The sequence below is a fragment of the Chrysochloris asiatica genome, unplaced genomic scaffold (assembly GCF_000296735.1).
Source record: "Chrysochloris asiatica unplaced genomic scaffold, ChrAsi1.0 scaffold00008, whole genome shotgun sequence".
NCBI lineage: Eukaryota > Metazoa > Chordata > Mammalia > Afrosoricida > Chrysochloridae > Chrysochloris > Chrysochloris asiatica.
In genome coordinates, this window is record NW_006408526.1 from 32,716,003 (window position 1) to 32,729,964 (window position 13,962).

The following is a 13,962-nucleotide window of genomic DNA, read 5'->3' on the forward strand; positions in this document are numbered from 1 at the left end:
TTTTTTTCTTTAATACTCTAAGCGGATTAAAAACCCACAAAAACCCATTACAGTTGAGTTGACTCTGACTCATGATGACCCCATGTATTATAGAGTAGAACTGCTCCGTGAATTTTCAAGACCCTTCAGAAGTCAATCACCAACCTTGCCATTGGTAGTTAAGTAATTAGTTGGCTGCACCACCCAGAGACTCCAAAGCAGACAAAGTTGCTGTTAGGTGCCCTTGAGTAGATTTTCAGCTCATAGCAACCGCATGTGTCAGAACAGAACTGCCCCACAGGGTTTTCTTGGTTGTTTTCTTGGTGTGGCCCTGTGGGCTAATGCGTCAGACTGCAAAGTCATTTGAACTGCAAGGTCGGTGGTTCAAGCTCATCAGCTGCTCCTTGGAAACCCTATACAGGGTCTCCATGAGTCGGAATTGACTCGACGGCACTTAACAACAACAATCTTTACAGAAGCAGATTGCCAGACCTTCAACAGAGCCACTGAGGAGGTTTGAACCACCAACCAACCTTTCAATTAATAGTCGAGAGCTTAACTTTTGCACTACCAGGGCTCCTGAGGTAGATAATACCCTCACCATGGAATCCATTCCCACTCTTAGCAACTCCATAGGGCAGAGGAGAGCACCAGAGGATTCCCAAGGCTTAGCATGGTGCTGCCAGTTAATGCACTGGACTGCAAGGTTGGTTTGAACTGCAAGGTCAGTGGTTCAAACTCGCTAGCCACTCCTCAGAAACCCTATGCAAGGTTGCCACGGCATTTAACAACAACAAAAACAATAAATCTTTACCAAGGAGCCCTGGTGTGGTGCTATAGGGTAAACACTGGAGCGCAAAATCAGTTCGAATCACTAAGTTGGCAGTTCAAACTCATCAGCTGCTCTTTGGAAACCCTATTATGAGTCGGAACCACCTGCACTTCACAACAACAACAACAACAAGTCTTCACAAAAGCAGACTGCCCCATTGTTTTCCTGCGTCTACTCTAAGAGTCGGAATCAATAAGATGGGTTCTCCGGAAGAGTGGAAGGAGTACTGGACTGCTAACTAAATCCATGAGCCACTCCTTGGAATTCGTATTCAGGGTCAACAGCCCTACCAAGAGTAGCAGGTGACTTCGAACCACTGACCTTTGGTTAGCAGTCAAATGCTTAACTACGATGCTGCCAGCAGGGTAGCTAATACCTACTGCCACTGAGTTGATTCATAATGGCCCTATAGGGTATAGACTAGACTAGAACTGCCCCCTAGCATTTCTGAGACTACAACCCTTTATAGGAGCGGACAACCTTCTCATTCTCCTGAGGAGCGGCTCTTGTGGTTAGCAGCCCCATGCATCACCAACGTAACCACCAGAGCTTCTATTGTTATTGAGGGTCAGCAAATCGGTTCTGACTCATAGTGACCCTGAACTGCTGACCTCCTGGTTCATAGTCCAGTGCTGATCCCACAGCGCCACTGAAAACATAATGTAGATATGGGTCACAGTAATTTGCCTAAGGTCACACAGGCAAGAAGGGGCTGCTTGCATCAGGTTTCTAGCCAATTCTTTTAATTTGAAATGCATGGAGCTTTCCACTAAAAACAGTGGCCTTTCCAGGGCCTGAGCTCCAGTGAGAAGCTTCCTGGGGTGCTGGGATGTGGGACTCTGCCTGTCAGGGAGAGTTACAGTCTGATGGGGAGGCTGCTCTTGGCAGAACCTGGGCTTTGATGAAGAAGTTCAACTTTGATCTCCTTTTGAAGTCCTGGCCTCTGGATGGCCAACTTCAGTGAGGAGTGCACTGAGAAAAGGGGAGATGAAAGGGCAAGAGAAACCAGAATAGGAGAGGGAAAGGGGAGTGAAGGGCCAGAAGAGACCGAGGAGAGAAACAGATGTGTGAATGAGAACAGGGAAGTCAGGAGACCAGTGCAAAGGTGAGGGAGAAGCTGGGGAAGGAAATGCTGTGGACAGAGGAAGGACAGGCCAGGTCAAGGCAGGAGAAGGGACATAGGGCCCAGTGTGCTACAGAGGGTGGGGGTGGGGTGGGGCTAGCAGATACACTTAAAGAGACAGGTCTAAGGGAGAGGGCAGGCATGTGGGCCCAACTTGCAGCCTCTTCTGCTCAGGAATCTGACGGGGAGCCTTCTCCCTGGAATCCCCTCAGCCTCAAATCCCCACTCCCTCTCTTTCCCTAGGGAAAGCCCCCTGCCCTTGTCCCCTCCCCCACACACTTTGACTAGCTCTTCCATGGGCTGATTGTTGGTGTCTAATAGTCCAAAGGGTCCAACCGGTTCCCCACAAGGCCTCTTTGCAGGCATCAAATTGGTGGGGGGATTTTATTGGGGCCCCTGGCTTGACTGGGAGGGATGAGGGAAAGAGTCTACACCTGCTCCTGTCAGACATCCCTGTTCCTCCTGACAGGCTAAATGAGCTACAGGCACCAGAAAACACCCGTTGGGAAGGCGCTAGCCTCTCCAATTCTCCAGTCTCCCTCTTCCCACCCCCCTCCCCCTACACTGGAGAACTCAGGCCCCTTTCTGTTCCTTCTGGGCTCCAGACAGAGCCTCAGCCCACCCCACCCCCAAGTGGATTCTTGGGGCCCTGCCCTCACACTCAGAGGGCAGCCCAGCCCCTTCCAGATCCTGGACCTAAACACAGGCCTCCCTTGGCTCCAGGGTGGCCCCTTCTCAGCTCTCCTAGGGGCGGGGAGGTTTGCAAGCAGAGGGGAGGGCATCAAGAAAGCTGATGAGGGAGGTGACAGAGCCCCACCTTCCCTGGGTTTCTGCCTGGGGCACCCTGATGACACCCTTCCCAACTCCACATACTTCAGAGAGGCTGGGAGGGTTTCCAAATTAGGATTTATGAGATTAATGGCTTTTTTTCCTGTCCCCCAAGCCTGGCTCCTTTACTCCAAGCCCCACACCGCCCTCTTCCTGCTGTGCCTCCCCAGGGCCCAGACCTCACAAGAAGACTCTGCAGTAGCTGGGCAGGATTCCCCAGTTCAAGGGTTTTGGGGACTTTGAGCAAGGCTCTCAAACCTTTCTGTCTGTCAACCCTTACCTCACACCCACAACTCTGCTCTCCTCCAAGGTGGAGGACAAGTTGGAGTCAGGAGACAGCCTGGGTTCCAAGGCCAGGCTCTCTTCTGTCTGTGGTCACTGGCTGGGTGACTTTGGGGAGCTCTTGTGTCCCATGGGCCTTTGATCGTCATACCAGCAGGAGGGGTTAGCAGCTCAGATAAAATTCTCTTAGTAGAAGGCATTGGAGATGAAAAGTTGCTAGAGTCCCCGGGGTTTCTGAAATGCGTGTGCAGTCTTGGACTAATGTTCTGTTGGTACCCAGGGCAGCCCTTTGGGTTCCTTCCATCTACAATAGCCCTCACGGACCCTGTGGGAACTGTGCTCATATTCTAAAACTAATTGAATACAATTGTGCTGTGGGTTAAATGCGCTGGACTTCAAGGTCTGTTTGAACCAGAAAGTCCATGGTTCAAACTCACCAGCTGCTCCTTGGAAACCTTATACATACACACACAAAGTCACTATAGGTCAGAACTGACTCAATGACACTTTACAACAATAGCCATCTCATCTACCTTGGCCAACTGTACCTTCTCTGTCCTTCCCACGCTCTTCTCAAACCAGCTAAAACACAAGGACTTTGAGGTCAGGCTCCTCATCTGTACCTGCAAGGGCAGACCCTTTGGCCTGAGTGGCTGGTCCATCATTTCTGGGTCTGAGCCGAAGGGTCTGTAGTTTCATTTAACACCTCAGGAAGGCTCAGCCTCTGTTTTCACCATCCTCATCTGAATGCTCTGATCTTCCAGAGATGCAGCCTCTTCACTAGCCCTTGCAGAGCCCACTCTGTCTCCTTTCAGCTCAACAGCTCTGGGACCCTGAGCCATCCATTCCAGTAGGAGTCCCTTGAGGGCAGGAATCTTGCCTTGACCTCTTTGAACCCCAAACCTTCAGGACAGTGCCTGGAACATTTGCATCAAGGGGGGCAAGAGGAAGTGTTGATGTGCAACCTGGACCCATTAGGCTCCTTAAGATTAAATTAGATGAAATGGAGCTCCGAGGTATCAGGTGTGTGTGTAGGGGTGGTGGTGGGGGGGAGTTGCCTAAGGGAGCAGGGAGCTTCTGGGGAGAGGTGTGTGCCCATTGGGAGCCAGTGAAGGATAAATAAGGGTTGTCAGAGCAGGAAGACTCCCTAGAGATTATTGACTTCTTATTTCACAAATGGGGAAAACTGAGGCTCAGGAGGAAGTTGGTGGTGGGGTAATGATTTGCTCAAGGTATTATAGGAAGGTGGTAGGAGAAGTGAGACCACCTTCCAAATCTCTTGTCTCCTGGTCCAAGTTCCTTCTCTGTACCTGTCTATCACTCTGCTCACTCCCTTTCATGTGGGGGCTCCTTTAGCTCTGCATCCTTCCAGCTCCCCCATGCATTTGGAGTACATGCACTGCCAGGAATGGTGAGGAGGTGAAGTGGCAGAACAGGAGGATGGTGAGCAAGGTATACCTGTAGTCCAGAAGCAGGGAGGGTATCTAGGGGGTGCTCAGCTGGATGGTGGCATATTCCACACCTTCTCTGGGCCCCAGCATGGTGGTCTTCAGCCCTGGCACATGTTCCAGGGTTGAGGTGTCCAGCTTTGCATAGTGAATGCTGGTGTCTTTTAGGGCTGAGTCCTAGGGATGAGGAGAGAGGAGATGGCAGGTGGGGAAGAGTGGGTCATGTGGGGAGCAGATATGGACCAGGATGAGATGAGGAGGTGAGTGGTGAAAAGGGAGAAGATGGAATCATGGAGGATTGTGGGGGACAGACACAGAGAGAATGAACCAACCAATCAGTAACAATAGAGCAAACCGGTTTAGAAAAGATGTTTACCCAAACTGGTCACAGGCATTCATATGTTCTACTAAGCTGGGTCCTCTTAGGCTGTGGGAGGCCTGGGCCTGGGGTGTGCAGAGACATGGTGGGTCCCTCTCCTGACTCCCACTTAACTTGGCTCCCAGAACTGGTTTAGGCCAACCTGCCCATTTTGCAGAAGGAAGAAACTCCAGAGAGGGAAAGTGACTTGCGGGGGTCACACCAGAAGTTGTTAGAAAAGCAGCAGAGGCAAAAAATGGAATTGGGAGTCCAGAATGGTGATATTTAGACAGACAGACAGATCAACCTGGGGCTGAGGGAGAGTTGGGGATCTCATTGGGCCAGGAGAGCAGGAGCGAGGTCTCTATGCTATTAGAGGCAGACTACCTCTAAATAAAATAAAGTGGGGATGCTACCCACTTTTAACCCTTAGCTGGGTCACCTGGGTGACAGAAAAGGTCAAGTGTCCTGTTTTCATTTGCCCTCCAGCTACGCCCATCTCGTGCCCATCAATGACCACAGGCAGGAATACATCACAGGTCTAAGATTAGAGCAATTAGCTCCTGATTTCTCAGAAGTGAAAATCACGCCCTGACGCCTTCTCCCTCAGCCCCCAGATGCCTACTGGAGATGGGGGTGGAAGAAATATCTCTTTTCCAGAAGGAAAGAGCCTTGGGGAGGAGGTTGGGGGTAAAGGAGACTAGCACAAAAGAAAGGAGCAGGGAGCTGGGCATATGGGGGTCTGGGGTCCCAGCCCACAAGCCTGAAGGTCTAAGGGGAAGTGAGAGGGACGGGGCATGGGAGTCAAGGCAAACAGAGCAGTGTGAGTAGGGAGCTGCCGTGAAGAAAGCCCCCCAGGTGGCAGCTCAGACTCACCTTGCCTTCGAAGACCCCTGGATTTTGGGAATCCCATAGCTGCCACTGTGGGATGGTGTGATAGAGACGCAGGCGGATGGAAGCACTGATTGTGCATATACCAACGGTGTGGCAGAATGGAATGCACACACTTCTTGTCCTTCCATCATTATAAGGATGCCTGAGGACCGCTGCTTCATGTACATGGGAGGCCAGGGGCTTCCTGGGGCTGCCCCAGACTCCACAGGTTTGCACTGAGGCTAAGAACTGGTAGAATATCTATGTCCAGATAGCTTCTCCACATAAACTTTCCCAATTGGAGAGCCATCTGCTTGAAGTAATTTGATTCTGACCCCTAGGGAGGTCTTGGTAGTAAATGGTGGTTTTGGAACATCTAACCCAGGTATATGGATGAAGGAGTTCTTTACTTCATTCTATAGGTTCCAAGGAATCCTACTGTGATGCTATGGGTTAATGAGCGGGACTGCAAGATCAGTTTGAACCACAGGGTCAGAAGTTCAAACCTCCCAACTGCTCCTTGGAAACCCTACTCAGGGTCACTATGGGTCGGAATCAACTTGACAGCACTTAACAACAACAACATTAGGTTCCAAGGGGACTTCAGCCTTATTAGGGATCTGTCTTGAAGATGGCAAGAGAACAGTGACTTTCAGCTCCTGCTTGAAGTGAAGGATGCCTTGGAGATGGGGCAGGTAAATCAGCACCTTGTAGGTCACTAGTCCTAATGACCCACTGGGGAATTGTGGGTTTCCCATTCCCCAACCCTGAGCTTTATGAAGTGGAGGATCCCACTGAACAATAAGCTAGGTCTGCTGCCTAGGCATGGGGCCTCCTATGTTCAAGAACCAACAGAGAAGAAGATGAGCTAGTGTCTTGGCAGTGTATTGATCAACTGACCCTGATCAATAGGAGGAGGTCAGGTTCAACACAGTGAGGGGCGGGAGAAGTATGTGTAGAATTTAGTTGGTCTCCTTAGGTACCTCTTCCATTTTAACTGTGAATTGGACACATGCAGAAACTTGGCATCCAAGAAATCTGATTATTAAGAGTCAGACTCCTCAGGAATGAAAGTTTGGACCACACCAGCAGGTAAACCCGCACCACTGGCTGTGATGATAGCTCAGAGTGAGGGATTTTAGAATGGACTAGGAAAAGAGAGGACCAATACCAGGTCTGGTCTTAAGATAACTGAAGCAACAGGGTCTGTGGTTTAGCCCACTAATCTCCCTTTCTAAGTTTCTCCTCAGGAAGTGAAGTCCACTGGAGTCATGGAGGAGCTGCTCCCTGAACCTGGATGGAGAAGTAGATCCACATGGGGCAGGCATCATGTGCTCTCCTGCTGTGGGAACTTGGTTGATGGACAACCCTAGCTGCTGTCCTCTTGGGTCTACCACATTGTGTGCAGAGATCACACTTTCTCCAGGCTGCTTCCAGCCACTGACTGAACAGCTTAGGGTCTAGTAGGCCCACTCCTGTGGGTGCAGGACTCCTCTTAGGAGTAACAGTGGTTCAAACACTCCACAGTGGATTGGTCAACACTTTTCTAGAATGAATTGTAGTTTGAGACTCTTCCTCTTTAACCCTCTTTTCTTCATTCTCTCCTTTCCCAGGTGTCAGATCTGTTACTGGTCCCTCGTCTAGTCTTCACAAGAGTTGCCTCTAATAGGCTTTCTTACCTCTTGGAGGATCTCAGCTGGACACAATAACTTCAGGACTTCATCCCTTCAGTGGTCACTATGTTCAGTCTTCTGCTCCTAGACTGGGCTGTCTGACCTCACAAGGCTGAGCAGATGGTAGCTCCTCTCCTTAAATGTAAGACAATGTCTCCTCCTCCTCTTCTTGACTTCTGCTTTGGATCCTCTAGAAGTCCTTTCTGAGATCTAGCCTAGATCCACCCAGCTCTTCAAATGGTACCTGGCACCTGAACTGACTTCCAGACCATAAAACTTGACAGGAATGGAGGGGAGTTCCGTGACCTTAGTTAGTGTCTTTGGGTATGTGTGCAGCATGGGTTGGGCCCACCCTTTAGGGGTCCTGGGCCCACCCAGGCTGGCGCCACTGAGCTTGGATGAGCCTCTGGTTGTTGGCCAACATGGGTTCCTTGTAGCCTCCCCACCCCCTCCAGAGCCCTACCGCTGTGAACAGTGCTTGCTTGCTGCCTGACTCCCTCTCATTACTTGTTGGGAAGGAAAATTGATGACAACATCAATAATGTGACTTGTATACAAGCTTCACCACCAACAAACCTGAGTGTTAGGGATAAATCCTTTCCTGGCCCTGTAATTTCTCTGTAAGCCAAAAGGAATTATACTCGTTTTGGAGGCTCCCCAAGATGTCAGAGTTCCCTTTCTGCCAATTCCCACCCTCTGGTGACCTGCACACATCACCCCCACAGCCATTCTTACCCAAGATGCCCTGATTCTATGGCCCTGGGGCTCAGGACAAAGAGTGAAGTGTTCTCCTGGCCTTTGTCACCTAGCACCTCCTGCCCTGGCTGGTGGCTGGAGATGGACACGCTCTGCTCTTTATCCCATGTGGCTCTTATGATACTCAGGACAAGGCCATTTGGAGTTTCAGTCAATCCAACGTGAGCAGAACCTGGTGCCTGAGCCATATGTTTTCAGGAGAAAGGAGGGAGGTAAGAGTGTGCATGGGGGGCGGGGGCAGGGGGGGAAAGGGCTGAAGAGGTGGGGGTTGGCCTGGAGCTGCCAGGCTTGTCCCCCAGGGAGGGCTGTGCATGCCAGGCTGAGAGGCAGCAGTCAGAGCGGGAGGAGAAGTCCTAAGTGGGGATTAGGGCCAGCTGCAGCTGTCCTGTCCCATCACTACGATTTTTATGTCGAGCTGGGCCCACTCTACAGAGGATCTCACTGGAGTCTTTCAGAGCTTTCCAAATTGCTAACTTCCATCATCCTACCTCTCAGCCTGTGCCTCCTGCCCCTCCATCGGCCAGTCCCTTGTTTCCTATGGCCTCCTCATTCTTTCCCATCTTGTTCCATCCAAAGGACAAATGGACTTGATTGAGGATGAGGAAGAAGGCTGATTTGGAGAATCCTAAATGGAGTCCTGATGTGGTGCTGTTGGATAAGCACTGGACCACAAGATTGTTTGAAACGCAAGGTAGGCAGTTCAAACTCACCAGCCGCTCTTCAGAAACCCTATACAGGGTAGCTATGAATTGGAACTGATCCGATTGCACTTAACAACATCAATGAATGGACTTCTGGTGTGGCACTGTAGGTTACGTACTGGACTGCTAATCCCAGGGTCGGAGGTTCATACCCACCAGCTGCTCCTCAGAAACCCTATACTGGGTCGCTATGAGTCAGAATCGACTCAGCGACACTTAACAACAACAAATAGGGCATGACTTTCTCTTTTCTGGAAACATGGAGGTCTCTCCAATTGATGCCACTCCACCCCACCTCAGACAGATGCTCACTGAAGCAGGGGGTAGGTGAGGCGAGGCTCCCTGGGTGGGCTGATTCCAGCCCTACTTGGCGCCTGTGGTCTGGACAAAGTGATGCCCCTGGCCATTCTGGATCTCTGGAGCTGAGGGGCAGTCAGGCAGCAGAGCCAGCCTGTGGTGCTGCTTGGGTAAACCTGAGGACTCTTCACTAGCTGGGCCCACCTTGAGGCTCACCATGCCCTTCTTGGACTCTTTGGTCTACATGAAAACTCCCTCCACATCTATCATCCCAGTGCTGGCATGTGGATTTAGGAGCCAGAGGGCCAAGGATTTGAACTAGTCCTTACCCAGTGACTAGCGGGGCGATTTGGGCAAACCTCTATTATTATTTTTTTAATTGTGAAAACATACACAACAGATCATAAGCCAATTTAACAACTTCTAGTGTAGAACTGTAGGATAAGCACTGAACTGCTAACCATCAGCTAACTGAAAATTTGATAGTTCAAATCCACCAGCCACTGCTTGGAAACTCTATACAGAATCACTATGAGTGTCAACCAACTCGGCGGAACATGCACCATTTAGTAACTGAAGAGTCCATCCATTCTTCAAGTTGTGCAACCATTCTCACTACCCTGTTCAGAATGACTCCATCACCATTGGACAAAGCTTGTTGTTTCACCAAGCCTCAGTTTCCTCATCTATGAAATGGGAAAAATATAGGATTTACCACATAGGGTTGCCATGAGAATTAAACAGAAAATTATCTGAAGAGCGCTTAGTAAGGGGTCTGGGAAGGGATCCTATTGGTGCTGTGGTTAAGTACTCAGCTGCTACCTAAAGGGGCAACTGTTCAAACCCTTCACAGGATAAAAGACCTGGCGATCTGCTCCTATAAAGATTCCAGCCTAGGAAGCCCTATGAGCTAGTTCTACTTTGCCATATAGGGTTGCTGTAGGTCAGAATCAACTCGATGGCACATCACCACCACTACACAGGGACCAGTGGCACAGTGCCTTCTGTCAGAACTGTCAGGGGGTGTATGCACCCTCAGCTAGGAAGGAGAATGAATGGTTCAGGGTTGCCTAGCTGCTTGCTGAAGAAGCACTTTGTGTCTGCAATGAGTTCCAACTCACTTCCAAGTTTCTAGGTTGGTTGAGGAATAGCAAATGGCTAGTGGTCTTCTTGCACCCTGGATACAATCAGAAGGTGGGGGCTGGGCTGCCCTCTGGGCTCAGCACCCTGGGAAAGAAATGCTTTCTCCAGGGGACAGGACTTGGCATCTCAAGATGGGCTCATGTTGGCACATCCAGCCAAGAGGGAGGATCGCTGTGCTGTGGAAACAAAGCCCAATTCTTCCACCAATGCCAGGAGAAGGTATGTTATCTTTGGGCCCAGGCAGTCTGGCCCAGGGCTCTGGGTTGGCACCACATGGGTGCCACCCCTCACCCCCAAATTAGATGAAAGGAATGGGCTATGGGCAGAGGTGGCAGCCATTCAAATGGATGCTGGCCCTCTGGGCAGCTGGGTGTGGGGCCAGAAGGAGGGGTTGTGGCTGTCTTTCTGGTGGTCTTTTGGCAGTACTGGGGAGTAGGGTGCAGGATACTGAGCTGGGGAATGGGTTGGGGGAGGGAGGGCTGGGCATCGGATGGGGCTCAGCCTCATTAGAAATTCCACCCTCCATGGACCTGAAGACTCACAGTGGTGAATGATGAAGGACCCAGGCCTCCCCCCTTTTCCACCCCAGCCTTCTCTAACTGGGCTCCCTCTGTCTGCCCTACCACCTCCATGCCCTTGTCTTCTTATCCTCCTTTGTCCTCTGTCCTTCCAAAACAGCTGGGCACAAGGCCAGGCTGGGTGGATCTGGACTGGGGACACTGTCTTAAATGTTCAGCCATCCTTACCAAGGGCCAGAAGGAGAGTGAGGCACCTGGGTCATAGTAGGGGGTCTGCAGGGGCAGCTTTTGCATTTCCTCCTCTTCCTGCTGCTTTCGAGAATCCAGGTGGACACTCTGCAAGAGAAGATGAGCGCTCAGTTGGACTTTTTCATTCCCCCACTCCACATAGCCTTCTTGGAACCTTAGTTTGATGGAGATTCTCCTGGTATTCATCCCATTGGTGGCTGTCTGGGAAGTTTCAAGTACAACCTGAGCTTTTAGCTTTGTAAGGTCTACCAGTGGTCAGCATGCCAGAGGTGCTCCAGGCCTGTGGTGGAGGATGAGGTTCCCCTGGGGCCCCTGGGTAGGGAGAGTCCTGGTTTAGGATGGTGGCAGTGGGTAAGCCTACACTTAGGCTTCTACTTTGGATCTGGCCTTGTGGGAACTGGCTACCACTAAGGTGTGTGCTGGGGGCTGTTTAGGGACCTCTGGAGGCAGAATGGCCCTGTCTTCAGGTTGAGTTCCCTCCCTAGGGCCATCTTTCAGTTTTCTTCCCCAGGCTCCAGTCTAGGGACCTTGTTCTCTGCGGCCCCAGACTCACTTGGGTGTCCTCTGGTGTAAGGTGGCTCTGTCTGTCAAAAGGAGGCTCCAGCTTCTGGGAAGGCACCTGGTCAGTCCTGGGAGAAGAGAATGACAGTTTTTGGGTCTCTGAGACCCACTCACAATGATGCGGGGTGTGGCTTTGTGCCCAGCAGCCTCCTGAGTGGCCCAAGGTTGGGGTGTGAACACTGAGTATAAAGGGGTGGAGGCTGAGAGTGCCCTTCCCATCTTTCCTAGGGTTTCTGCTCCCAGCCCAGCTAGCTCCATCTTCCTCTAGCCCGAGTCTCAGGCTTCCTAGATTGAAGGACTCTCCCCCAGGGCCAGGAGGTGAAGCTACTACAGCCTCAGTGGCCAAGTTTAAGGGCCATCAAAACCTAAGTTATATAGACAAGTCATATTTTAATGCTATATTAAAAACAAATAAAACTGCTAGAGCTATATGGCAAGATAGGGAAATTAAAGGCATCCAAATTGGCAAAGAGGAAATAAAACTCTCCATTTGCAGACAATATGATCCTATACATAGAAAACCCAAAAGACTCAGTTAAAAAATGCTACTAGACATCACTGGAAGATTCAGCAAAGTGGCAGGGTATAAGATCAACATACAAAAATCTGTTGGATTCCTATATAGTAATAATGACAGTGCAGAAAAGGACATTAGGAAAGCAATACCATTTACAATAGCTGCCCAAACAATGACATATTTAGGAATAAATTAACCAGAGAAACAAAGGACCTATACAAAGATAACTACAAAACACTACTATAAGACACCAAAAGAGACTTACAAAAGCGGAAGAATATACCATGATCCTGGATAGAAAGACTCAACTTCTTGAAAATGTCAATACTGCTGAAAGCAATTTACATGTATAATGCAATCCCAATCCAGATTCCAATGACATTCTCCAAAGAGATGGCAAAAAACAATTACAAACTTTATATGGAAAGGAAAGAGATCCAGGATAAGCAAAGCACTACTTACGAGAAAGAACAAGGTTGGAAGCCTCTCAATCCCTGATTTCAAAACCTACTACATGGCTATGGTGGTCAAAACAGCTTGGTACTGGTACAATGAAAGATGTATTGATCAATGGAACATAATCGAGAATCCAAAAATTAACCCATCCACATACAGCTGACTGATTGTCAACAAATTGCCTAGGTATATTGCATGGGTAGGACATAGCCTCTTTAACAGATGGTGGTGGCAGAACTGGAAAGTGATATGCAAGAGATTGAAACAAGACCTTTACCTCACACCTTATACAAAAACTAACTCTGCATAGATTAAAGAACTAAATGTGAATCCCAAAATTATGAAGGTTATCAATGAAAAAATAGGGACAAATATGAGGACTCTAATTTAGGGTATACACAGAGTACTAAACATTTTGAAAACTACACAAAAGTAGACAAAATAGGGGAAGAAACAAGATGGTGGAGAGGGTAGATGTGCAGTGAGGAGCTCCATAAGCAACAACAGAGAATACCAGACCAAACAGGCTCAGGGGATGGTGCCAGAACTCTGAACCACATATAAAGGAATATTTAGAAGGTTGGAAGGCTTACAGCTAAGGGAATTTGTAGCAGAAGCAAGAAACCCATTGCTTTCTAATCCAGGATACTCAGCTGCTCCCAGAGCCGCCATCTTGGACAAGACCAAGCAGGGGAAGGTGTGGATATTCTATTTTTTTCTTTTTGGTATCTGTTCATTGGTTTCTTGTTGGCTGCACACCTTCATTCTGGTGACTAGAGGGGGTGGCTGAGCAAGTGGACACTCCAACTCCATCCCCGGAGGGTTCTACTATGCATGCGCACAGATCTCCTTAAAATTTAAAGTGACAGTTTCCACTTAAAACAGAACTACGGTGCAAAATGGCCAAAGCCAGCCCTGAACTGTTTATCACTGGGAAAAAGTCCTGAATGGGGATTCTGGAGTGGGACAGGCAGACTAAAAAGGAAATAGGCCAAAAATTAAATCCTGGGTTACGTCACAATGACCAACAGTGGCATCTTGAAATTTCTTAGGGAGAAGAGTGAAAAGGGAAGCCCATCCCCTAATCACATCTACTTGGAGGCAATCAGAAAACATAAAAAATACCAAAATACACACCCATCTAAGTATTAAGGCCACAGATAACTACTGAATATGCCCCCCAAAACAGAAGCAGATGACCATATCAGCACATGTCCAGAAATGAGATAAAGTGACTGAGACAAATGATCTGGAGGTAGACCTACACTCCATATTGGAAGGAGGGCAGGCTTTGGAAATGCTGGAGAAGGAATTCAGAAAAATGATTATAAAATGTATCAAAACACAATACAATGGAGTGGAGAAAAA

General features: G+C 49.3%; 1 pseudogene; it reads right to left on the reverse strand.

The window, feature by feature from the left end:
* The window catches only part of LOC102831273, a 54,069-nt pseudogene that overhangs the window by 21,204 nt on the left and 18,903 nt on the right, over positions 1–13,962 (reverse strand).